This window comes from Cupressus sempervirens, chromosome 3, assembly GCF_028749045.1.
Source record: "Cupressus sempervirens isolate cs-2001-9-10 chromosome 3, ASM2874904v1, whole genome shotgun sequence".
Taxonomy (NCBI): domain Eukaryota; kingdom Viridiplantae; phylum Streptophyta; class Pinopsida; order Cupressales; family Cupressaceae; genus Cupressus; species Cupressus sempervirens.
The window spans coordinates 379,655,467-379,667,987 of record NC_143120.1 but is presented as its reverse complement, the minus strand read 5'-3'; the positions used below and the strand labels follow the sequence as shown (position 1 = coordinate 379,667,987).

Genomic DNA, 12,521 nt, shown 5'->3' with positions numbered 1-12,521 from the left:
ATGCATACAAGTGGAAAGAAGTGAGAAAAACTACTTAAATAGATACCCAAAGTTGCTTCTACATATCTTTCAAAAAAAAAAAATGAAAAAAAACTTTAAAAAAGCTTCAAGAACTTGAAAAAAATCATCAAAAACTCAAAAAAAATCATCTAAATACTCAAAAAAAGGATTGATCACTTACCTTGAATGGTTTAAACTTCTTTGAGAAAGCTATCTCTCCCTCTTTGATCGATCCTCTTCGAAAATGCTGAACTTAGCTTCACAATGAAGGGGTGGCTGTAGGTGCAAACAAAGTTCTAAAATGACTCTTGTGAATGCTTCTATATTGACTTCTAGGGTCGTTTTAGGGTTTCATAGTGAAAAAACACTTTAAAAATGCTTTCCATCACATGTCTTAATGCAAATTTAAGTTAAAAAAATATTGTTTTTTATTTGTTTTTTGGGCTTAGCCGGTGCTGGGCCTGCGGATGCGCCCGGATGCCCTGCGGGTGCTGGCCAGAAGCCAGCTGCAGGCAGCCAGGTGCATTGTAAAACATGACACAACTCCACAGTCCTAATAGATTTAGAAATTGCAGGTCTCGATAAAATTTTAAATCAACGACTCCATAGTCCTAATGGAGTTAATTACAATTTTTTTTGAAATTGCTGGTGTTAATTGCAACAAAACTTCAACCTTGTGTAAATGGCATTCAAAAAATTCAAACGATCAGAGACCCATTTAATCAGAGATAACAATGCCATATAACCGTAAATGTATTGAAATTATGATCATTCTGAAATCACTTTAAAACTGACCCAATATTACCTTAAAAATGGGCACAAGAAACCATTGTGTACAGGTATGGTAATATTAGCCGGAATGGTTGCATTGAAAGCATGGATGACATGTATCCAAATTAAAATGGCACTGCTTCATACAAGTATGTGAATACCATAGAACAATGAACTACCACATTTCCTAAAACAAGTGATGTTGTCATGACCTCCCAATTGGCAATATTGTGTGCATATGTGACCACATTTTAGAGTTGCGTCACATTTTAAACAGCAAAAGGCAGTCTCAAAATCTTTTAATGTGCGAACTCGAGATACTTGCTCTTCATGATTAGGAAAATACAATTTCATCCTAGTTACAATCCATCCATTTTGATAAAAGGTTTATGATATACTTGGAATAATATTAAATTCTCTGAAATTCAATGATCGACTCTGGGTGGTGTCTGAAATTTAGACTCAACAACTGAGTGCAGGCCAACATTTAACAAAATCATGGAGCCAGAGCATCAGTGCTGGACAAATAACAAACATCGAATACCCTAAAACTTGGATTTCATTGGAGAATGTCATTGAAGACTGAAGCAAACAACAGTCATCCTTGAACACCTAGAAAATATATCTTTTCTGCAATGTCGTCCATGGTGTCCATCAATTTGTGTGTAGAAATCGAACTCAGGTTGATCGCAAAGCAAATTGCACAGAAAACTACACTCCTCCAAATTCAAGTTGCTCAGAAAACTAAGTCCAGATTCTTCTAGACCAGCGATCAGTCTCCACCCAGGCCTATATCGATGCTGGTGCCTATGCTACTGCTAGAGGATCTGGAACTTTAAGGGCCTATCATGTCTTGCCTATGCTTCTTCGATGAAATGAAGAGTATATCTCGAGCATATTACCACACAATCACAGGGAATCGATTCCTGTAAGGAGACAGAGAACATGATGGCATCTTGTTTGCTGATTGAAAATTCTTGGAGAGCGATGCCAACTTTAAAAAGTCTGTTGAAATAAGATGGGAGGTAGATAAGTTAATGGTTGAAACAATGGGTTTCAATTTTCTCTGCTCGACTTGTTGACTGAGAGACTAGACTACATAGATAGGGCTAATGAGCCCTTAGAATAGTAGGATCATGGGGAAATTGGTGTGAATGTACCTGTGCAGAGCAAGGGTTATCAGTTGTAAACATGAAATAAGGGAAGGCGGTTCCTATGCACCTCAATCTTTTAATGAATCAGAGCAACAGAGGCTGCCCTTTCTCTTTTTGCCTTTCCAAAGGCAGTCCAGGGAAGGTCAAGAGGGTGAGACAAAATTCCATTGCAAACAGAGATTACAAAATAGCGGTAGCAGCAGGCTTTAACCTGCTCAAGCCATTTGCACACCCGCGCTTGCAAACCCCATCGTTTCAGATAAATTCTATAAATCTCATCCACCGACTATATCTATCATTGCATAATAATAAATGCATTTATTATCTTTGGATTGTTGTTGATTTTTCTTTTTTGTTTATTTTTAAAAATGTTTAAACTCCAGCAAAATTTGTAATAACCAATCAAAAATTAAGAATTTGTGCTGAGAAATTAATTTTTAAATAAAAGCACTCCAAACATTATAGTTTCAGATTTTTTGATTCCACCAATTTAATGTTACAAGATTCAAGAAGAGTTGGCGGATTAACGGATTTCCGGATGATTGATTGATTAACAGAGGAACAAATGTGTTCCTTATAAAGAATTAGAAGGACGTTGTTTCTAAAAGAAACAACGTAGACTGAAGACGGAATTAGAAACAAAACTAGAGACAGGATAGAAAACATTCCTATCTGGACTGAAGACAAAAGAGACAGGATAGGAAACATTCCTATCTAGACTGAAAGACGGACTACAGACAAGTAGTTGACTATTATAGAAAGTATAAGATATTATCTTAATATTTAATGTATATGTTAAACTGGGAACATAAGTTCCCTGCCTTATATAAGGCAGGGACTGATAATTTATTTTTTGTGTAAACTATTTATTAATTCATATGGAAATCTATACTCCAAATCCTTATTTGTTTTCTGTTTAAATAACTTCAAAAAGGTAAAAACAGTCACAACTCTAAAAAGTAAATGTAATATCCTCAGTCTGCAGTGACAATAATTCTGTCCTTTACCTTTTAAAGAACATTCTGATGATTATTTTGGTATGCTTTTCACAATAGGCAAGGACTCCTGCTCCAACAGAGCTCTTGTTGAATGATGTCCTTATCAAAATACAATATAAATTGTATATTATTACTTCCATTAGTTCATGTTTCATCTAATCCTCCAAGAATTCAGAACCACACTCATTACCATGAACACAAATACCCTTTACGATCTGAAGTATTGTACAGGGTTTTGCTTGCGAGACGACTGTCTATGCTGCATCCAAAATGCCTCATTTATTGTAATTATTAATTAATTAAAATGTGATATTTATTGCTTTCAAATTTCTGGATTTGATTGTGTATAATTTTTTATCATCAACATTTCAGATCATACTACATGATCCATCATGAGGATGCTAGAGAAATTTGAAAGCATTAGCATGGATTGTGGAAATCTTAATAGATCTCAGTGATATTTATTGTTTTTCAAGTTTTTAATTAATTAATAATTACAACAAATGGTACATTTTGTGTGCTGCATAGGCATTGCTGCATGTGAATATAGTAGCCTGCATCTCCTATTTACACTACTTTTCCTGATTCATCATTTTGAACGACATTTGTGAGGCTGGTAATGATAGGGAGAGAAAGTACTGCAGCAATCTCAAAATTTGAGGGATATATTTGTATTTCTACGTTTCACTGTTTGCTATTTTAATTCGAACACTTCCTTTACCACACAATTTAGCTGTCAACCCTCCATTGCCTTTTATCATTTCACTGGAGGAATTTTTGCTGTTAACCCTTTCTTTAATGCAAACCCTTCCCTTATGACAAGGGGAATTTTGCTTTTTAAGTGGACTTTGGTCCACATGCTATATTCAATTAGAGATATCATTTTTCCGTATGCATGTGACAGAGACAATCATAATTCAGATCTTGCATTTATCCCATTTACTTTCTCAATATTGTTCATGTGAGTGATTTTTATTGATGCACTTGATTTTGAATAAGAAATGGTGAATCAACGTATAAATGAGTCATATATAAATTTAAGTTAGTAAGTTCAGGCAGCCAAAACTTTCTCATGTATACAGCTTATTAGTAATTTGAAGTGTCATATATAATTTTTTTATAAAATATAGCTTCTGAATCCATTCAGTCCAATTAATTTTCAAGCTGTCACATACGGCCTAAAATTGGAAAAACTGCCGTTCAGACCATCAAACTCCAGGGTTAGGTATGGACATCCAATAAAGCATAATGGATTTTTGTCAAGACATTGTAGTTGCAATTGCCATGGTAGAAACGCTCGCAAAATGGACTCACAGACCGGGCCGGTGAACTGTACGACAGAGTGCTTGAAAGGAATGTGCTTATGGCATGTCATGATTGCCAGATATGCACAAATAGATTTGTTGAGAGTATACATATGTTTAAGTTGCAACTGCCCTGGTAGACATGCATGCAAAATGCTGAATTATACATGAATGCAAAATGCTGAATTAGACGACTATGCAAAATGTGGAATAATAGGCAAGGCATGTGAACTGTTCTACAGAAGGCAATGTCTATACAGGGATCAGGATGCATCACTAATCAATTTTTTAATTAATCAAAATACAATATAGTGGTATTTTCATTTTTATGAAACTTTCGTTTGTGCAGGGATCAGAATTAGTATTTTTTGACGGAAGCCAAGGTTAATTATCATTATTATTTATTGTGATTAATTGTTATTTTTATCAATCTAGACTTGAACCCAAGACCTCCCAGATAAAAGGTTCACAATTTACCATTGTGTTGTAGGCTGTTACCTGCAAAGATTAGAATTATTACTTGATTTAGAAACATAGAAAAATAAAAATATTACTATATTTTTTAATTATTTAAAATTTTGGACAACGGTGCATCTTGATTTCTGCATAGATGTTACCTGTACTGAATGCCTCAAAGAAATGTGGTCTCATGACAAGCCATGACTGCAGGATACACACACAAACACACATGCATGTGCAGATTAGTGTGAGTATTTATAATGGAGAAAACAAGTTGGGAGTTCAAATATTTCACAACCTTTGGCAGCATCCTCCCTATCTGTGCCAAAATGGGAGCTTTAGAACAGAGTATGGACATCCCTCAAAGCATAAATGATAAAGAAATTTTGTTAGATTTTGTAGTTGCAATTAGCCACGTGGACATGTATGCAAATTGTGGAAGAATACTCATGGCATGTGTGTGTATATATATATATGTGTATGCATGTTTTTTTTTATGTACATATATAATATGTATATGGGGGTGTGTGTGTGTTTATATATATGTATGCCATTTTTAATGGATTGGCTTAAAGAAATGTGGCTTTATAACATACCATGATTGTAGGGTATAATATGTATACAGATACACATGCACATACATTTACTTATGCATACTATGCGTATGTATACTATGTGCATTTATGCTTACATACATAGATATATCTATATATGCACATATGTATAGCATTTGTGTGTATTTATAGGTATTCACATATGTATACCATGCTTATGTATATATGCATATTTGTATCTATATAAGGAGATTAATGCTTACAAACATAGTATGCACATATGTACAGCATTTGTATGTATATGTATTGGCAAGTGTGTGTATATCTGTGTATGGACGCTTGTATTCAAGCAAACACAGTTGGGAGGTGTAAAACGGGACAGGCTAATCTCAAGACAAAATGCACTAAAGATAAAACAAAGTCAACTTTTTTTGTCCAGATTCACGAAAATGTACTGATTTTTTTCCAATTTTTTTGTTGTTTTTGACTACAAACTATGCAGATCATGAAGATCAAATGCTGAAATTTTCAGAAAAATCCATGATGTTTTTGATTTTTTGAAAATTGGTCAACTGTGCAGTTTGTAGGGAGAATAGCTAGGTCTGTGTAAAACTAGATTCTACAATATTTTGCCAGCATCCTAACTCCCTTTGCCAGAATGGGAGCTTTGGAATAGGGTATGGACATTGATTTAAGCATAAAGGAATTATGTTAGATGGCGTAGTTGCAACTATCCTGGTAGACACTATTTACAAAATTGAAGCATAGACAAGGCATGTGAATTGTTCGACAGAATTGTGATATTGCGACAAGGATTCAACTGTCTTTTTTGAGTCAATCTTATTGATCCATGTTTCATGAGTTGTACATGAACCCATTTGTCATGATAATGAATGGAACAATTAGCACTCGTTGGATCTAGGCTAAGTTGCCGGTTCGGATTCGGATACTAATTCGGGTTCGAAATTCATTCAATTTTTTTGGGTTGAGTTTGTTTATATATATATGCAGCAGCAAAATAAGATCATACACTGCTAATATTAAAGCAACATAGCAAAATACACCACCACATCAATGTCTTTAATTCAAAATCAATAATGTAACATTATAATCAGCCATCATTGATCAAATATCATCAAAAACCATGAAACAAATCATCATCATTCTGCTGTTCAACAATCACAACCTTGGTCTTAAATGGGCCTCCAATGTTAATTTTTGTGCTTCTACTTTGCAACAACAAAATGATGATGATTTGTTTCATGGTTTTTGATGATATTTGACAAATGATGGCTGAATGTAATGTTGCATTATTGGTTTTGAACTGAAACATTGATGTAGTGGCGTATTTTGCCATGTTGCTTTAATATTAGCATAGTAGTGTTTGAGCAAATTTTTTAAATATTTATCCTTACAAGGCATGTGAATTATTTGAGGTACACACTCTCATATGCAGAGACTCGCAATCAAATTGAGGCCAAAATGGAGATGTAAAAATTATTAATTGTCATCCTTAGAATTACACACGCATTCATTTGGGCATGTATGTGATTCTCTTTGTAAGGGAAAATAAAACGCTTGCATAAAGTAGAAATATCTAGGCTAATGAAGTAAGCATAAAGAAAAATATCTAGGGTAGTAAAACAAATGAAGCATTTAATAAACAAGAGCTCTTGTAGACTTGGAGTACCTGCGTATTGTTTAAGAAAAGCGTACTTATTTGTCTAACATCTTTAAAAACATTTAATATTTGAAAAACAAAACATAAATTTAATGCAACCAAATTGGAATGTTAAATTTTTATATGTAATAATTGTGATGCATACACTACAAAATGACCTCAGTTTGATTATCTTTGCGATATATTGCAAATATAAAATTTTAATATTCCCAACAAGGAACATACCAATTATTAATGCTGATAGGTATTCTACAATGGCAGAATGGGTGGAGTGGGATGGTGTGAGTGTGTTAATGTTGACTTTTATTCTTCTAGATTAAATTTGACAATCATCTACATGTCAAAAGTTCAAATCTTATTATAAACAAAATATACTTTTAAAAATAATTTAATAAATACCAAATAAAATATTTGTTTAAATTATAATGTTTGGAGATATAAATCATCTATTTTTTTAGAAATTAAAATAAAAAGCTTAAGTTAGTAAAAAACTAAATAAATGGAGATAAAGAAAATATAAATAATTTTAGCTATGTTCCACGGAGTTTCCGGGACGGGGACGTTTTAGGGGACGGGGACGTGTTTCCAGTATGGGTACAGGTCGAAGCCAAAATTTAGGAGACGGGACATCAGGGGACGGCGACTAAAAACATAGGGGGATTTTTTTTAACATAGAGACAAAATTCAAATATGTATATCACAACATTGATAAACCATTCACCATAGACATTTTAGAAGATAAATACATGGAATATTATCAAATGGCAAATACTAAGTGCTTCCATTATAACAATATCACATACATATATAGCAAAAATTAAAATGCTTAAAGGCTTCAAGTATCATGCTGAAATCAGAATGAAATAAAGAGAAGTCCAACTAAAATAGTTAGTAAATAATAAATACCAAACACAATCTTTCCTCACTAAACACAATCTTTGCTCATTGCTGCTATTGCTCTTATGTTTTTTTCCTTCCTCTTAGCATGTATGTTAAATCGAAAAATGAGTAGAAGAGTTAGTGTTTTAATGGACCAAAGATGGGTTGCATATTGTTATTAATGTCTTTAAGATGACTAGGGGCCACACGAACAACAAAAATTAGGAAAAAATGTTTTCTTGGTGATGGTTTGCCTTTACCAGATTGACTGGAAAAAAGGGGACGGCCAGCAGTTTCGGGGACAGATAGGGGACGGCAAAACCGTCCCCGATACTGCTGGCTGTCCCCAAGTTTCCTGCCAAAAAAAATTGGCCGTTTCGGGGACATTTCTGAATTTTTCAAAAAGGGAACGACTCAAGGGACGGCCAAAATCTGTCCCCGCGTCCCCGTTTCGTCCCCGGTACGGGTACGAGGGTAAAACCCCAGGAAACGCGCCCCCGTGGAGCATAGAATTTTAGATGTAGTAAATTAAATTATAATTATTATGTGGTGGATATCTATCAACATTTCTTTAGATAGACAAAATGTTAAATTTGACAACCATCTACATGTCAAAATTTTTAATTTAATTATAAACAAAATATATATATTTAAAAATAATTCAATAAACACCACATTAAATATTTGTTAAAATTATAATGTTTGGATCTCAGGAGATATAAATCGTCAATTTTTTTTAAAATTAAAATAAAAAGTTTAGGTTAGTGCAAAAAAGTAAATGAAGATAAAAAGAAATATAAATAGTTTTGGGTGCAGTGAAGTAAATTTTAATCGGCATTTCTTTAGATAGATTTATTTAACATATCTATACTAGTTCTCATCCAGCTGTAGCTCATGGATGTCATGGATGTAGGAACATCCCAAAATAGAATGGGAACTGTCTTTTGCTCCACAACCCTCCTTGAACAAATCCCTCTAGTATTGCACACAACTCTTGATTTCGACCTCCAAATTTAGAAAACTTCCTATGCTTAGTAGAATCTAACTACAATTATAACATTGATTACATTATGTTAATAATTTAATTTTAATTTTAATATAAACATTTTGTTTAAGATGCAATTTTAATTATTATTATTATATATAGAAATATAATTTATTTGATAAATAAAATTAATGTAAATTCATTTTACAATAAATCTCACATTTTCAATAATACACCTAAAAAAGATAAAATCTTAACAAGAGACGCAATGCGTCGTAGTTCGTGCTTAATGCATAATGGTTGTAGAGGTGTAGGGGAGTGAGAATAAAGGTTAAATAGTTCTAAATTAGCATTGTGAATGCATTAATTTTTCATAGTTTTTAATAAAATAAAGTAATTTTTAATTATGAAATAATATCTGCATAATTTAATATTTAATATGTACATTTGTAAATAATAAATAGATGTAATACATATAAATTTGATGTTAATGAATAAATATAATGTAATAAATAAGAAATAGAATATAAATATTTAATTTTAATACATAGTTTATAAAATCTTAATAATAGTTTATATATCTTTTAGAATTGAACCATTTTTTTTGGTGGTTATTTCTTTTTGTATATTTTTTAATATAAAATATAATTATTAATTTAATATTAAAATATATATTTAAGCTTTAAATATACTTAAACTAAATGATAAATTGTTTAAATAAAAAATAATAATAATAATAATAAATGATATAATTTTTAAATTGTAATACTTATCAATTATACATATTACAAACACTATTATAAAATATAATTAAAAAAATGATTTGGTTTAATTTATTTTTATCAAAGTAAAATAATAGTAATAATTTAAGTATGTTTATTAAAAAAGAAAAGTCGTTAAAAAATTAAAAATTAAAATCTTTATATTTGATTAAAATATCTATATTTGAACTTGTTAAGAAAAATAGATAGTGATAATTAATATTGATTAGACATTCATTTGTGAGGTGGAAGATAAAAATGATTGTTTTTTAAAAAGTTAATCCACTTGTCACAAATGTGGAAAAGATAAAGTTGTAATTAATGCATTGATATAGTTCTTATAAATCAATGTATTTGCAAAGTGTTTGAAAATTCTATATTTATATGTAATGAAAATTAATGTCACTCATTAGTTTTACTCCCAACCAATCGCAATAAAGATAATTAGCTTTTTTCATATTTTAAAATCATAGATAAATGTGTGAACATTACAAATTTGTATATAAGCAAAAAAATATTTGCGTACTATTGGTCAATTGAAAAAGTTATTTGCATCTAACCGATGCAGGAACTAGTAAAACTACTATTTGATGCCCAAATAGTACTGAGAACTTCAAAAAATAATAAGAAATATCCTAGTTTACCGATGTTGGTTGTATGCAAAAAAATATATACAAGAGTAAACCATTCCATAGCATAATGCTTCACCATTGGTAGTTCAACTTCAAACTTCACTAACACAAAGTGACAAATATACAAATTGAAATAACTAATTAATAAATTTGAAAATACTCAAGCTCATGATTCAAATGCAGTTTGAATTACAAAATCAAAACTTAGTTCATGATTCAATGTTAATTAATCAAGAGTCAAGCCTCAAGATTCATGAATCAAATTCAGTCATTCAAAATCATGAGTATTCTAAAAAAAAATTCTACATTCTCATCATCATCAATTAAATGCATGCTAAAATTGGCGTCTAAGAAACCTTTTGGCCCTGAGTGCTTTCTAGATGGGCCTGGATGCTTCACGGATGGTCCTAGGAAACACATCCTAGGGATGTGGGTTCTTGGTGGATGTGCTGTCTTGCTGGATGCACTGTAGCACATCCACCAAGAACCCAGACTCAGGATGCGCTTCCTTGAAGAATCCACGCAGCATCCTAACACACCCAAGCATTCGGACGCATCAGTACCAGCGTCCGGCCATTTCAGCAGAGAATCGGTATCTAAGATAAATATCCATAGCGATTGATTATAGCCTTGAACGAGCTCTCAAATTCCACTTCAAATTTTAATAACAGTAGTGTTGCGAGAGCCTTCCTTGTTTCTAGACTTGGTAGGCAGGAGTTCCATGAAATACTAATATTTCTTCGATTGAATGGCTGGCCCAGAAATGGTTATATTTTATAATCCATGTAAAAATTCTTGCAAGCATATGCTTACCTTGTACCCTAAGTTTGTATGTAGTTTACTGATTGGTGGCAAATAACGTTTTTTTTAAAATGTTTGAGAAGCAAACAAATGTTGGTACTGGTTAAAGGTAAGCTACTGTGGCCGGGGCTTTTCACAGTGAGTGCAAAATGTATGTTCTTATGACCAAGGACCTTGGGCTTCTGAAAAGTTTCTAACATCTTTAGAACTAACCATTTTGTAGACACCCTGCAATCATTACTGTTGATGAGACCGATTATTTTTTGAGGCATTTGGGTGAAAGCTCACATCTTGTTCATGTTTCTGAATTTTTCATACATGCAAACCTGGTCACCTGGAACTACAGCAGCCAAGTAAATTCAACTTTCATTTATGCCTTTGATGGATGTCTATACCCTGTTCTAGAGCTCCCATTTTGGTACAGGATGGGAAAACGATGACAAAGATTGAAGAGCTTGGCTTAATACCTGCCGATTGCATTCGCTTGCAATATCCCAAATAATTCATTTTTGTGCAAATCTGCAAATAGTCACATTCCTTTAGGCCGCATCTTTTTGAGGCATTTTGTTGAACAATTCAAGTGACTTTGCCTGCTTCTCATTTGCGTACATGTATAATAGGGCATTTGCATTAATGGCATCCGACAGAAGTTGGATTATGATTTTATTGATAATCATACCACTGTTTTTTCAGAGGGTGGTATGATGCTGGAAAAAGTTGGTAACTTGCTTAAAAATTTACAAGGTTTCAGTTTTTTTTTATGTGCATCTTGCATTCATTGTCTTCCATGAATTTGTTCATACCGCACACTATTTCATCGGTAACAGTAGTTGAACACCTTCTGTGTCACTGCAGGTTTATGCAATGATGGAAAATAAGGACCACACGCTCTTCATTCTGGACACATGCTTCATTCTAGATGTTATCACCTTTAAATTGGAGCAAAATTGATTCAAGCCTTCCAGCACATAAGCTTTTTTGATGCTGCATCTCTTGCACCTTAAAAATTATCTTCCTCGTTAGAGCTTACTAGGGATTTGTAGGTCTATGGAGAGCTCTAGGGAGCTGGAGGTCTCTGGAGCAAATGATAGTAGAAATTTCTAGAAGAGAAACTTCCAGATTAACAAGAGAAACGACTGGACGTTTCTATAGGAAATTTTGATATTTTTTGAATTTAAAAATTAATAAAACCCCTAGCTAAATTAGAATCAGCTAGTGACAAAATTAGAATTTGTGCTAAGAAATTATTTTTTAGAGAAAAGAACTTCGTACTTTAGATCTTGGATTTTTTGGTTCCCAAAAATTAATTGCACATGGGAGTTCGGGAACATAAGTTCCCTGCTAACAAGTAGCCTATAGATATATGAGACTTTTTGTTGTAGCTGATCTCGTGTGGATTAGATTTTAAGTGCCTATTAGCTTTTTACCGCATCATGCTATGTGGTATTAGTTAGGCATGGCACTGCTAGCATACTGAGACCTATTAAGATTCATGTTCTGGTATCATTGTTTTCTCGATAATTTTTTTTTGTTGTAGCTGAT

At 32.6% G+C, this 12,521-nt stretch overlaps 1 long non-coding RNA gene across 1 annotated transcript in view; it reads left to right on the top strand.

The window, feature by feature from the left end:
- LOC149566590 (uncharacterized) overlaps nucleotides 1-12,521 on the top strand; it is an 81,948-nt gene that overhangs the window by 68,219 nt on the left and 1,208 nt on the right. The window lies entirely within an intron of this gene.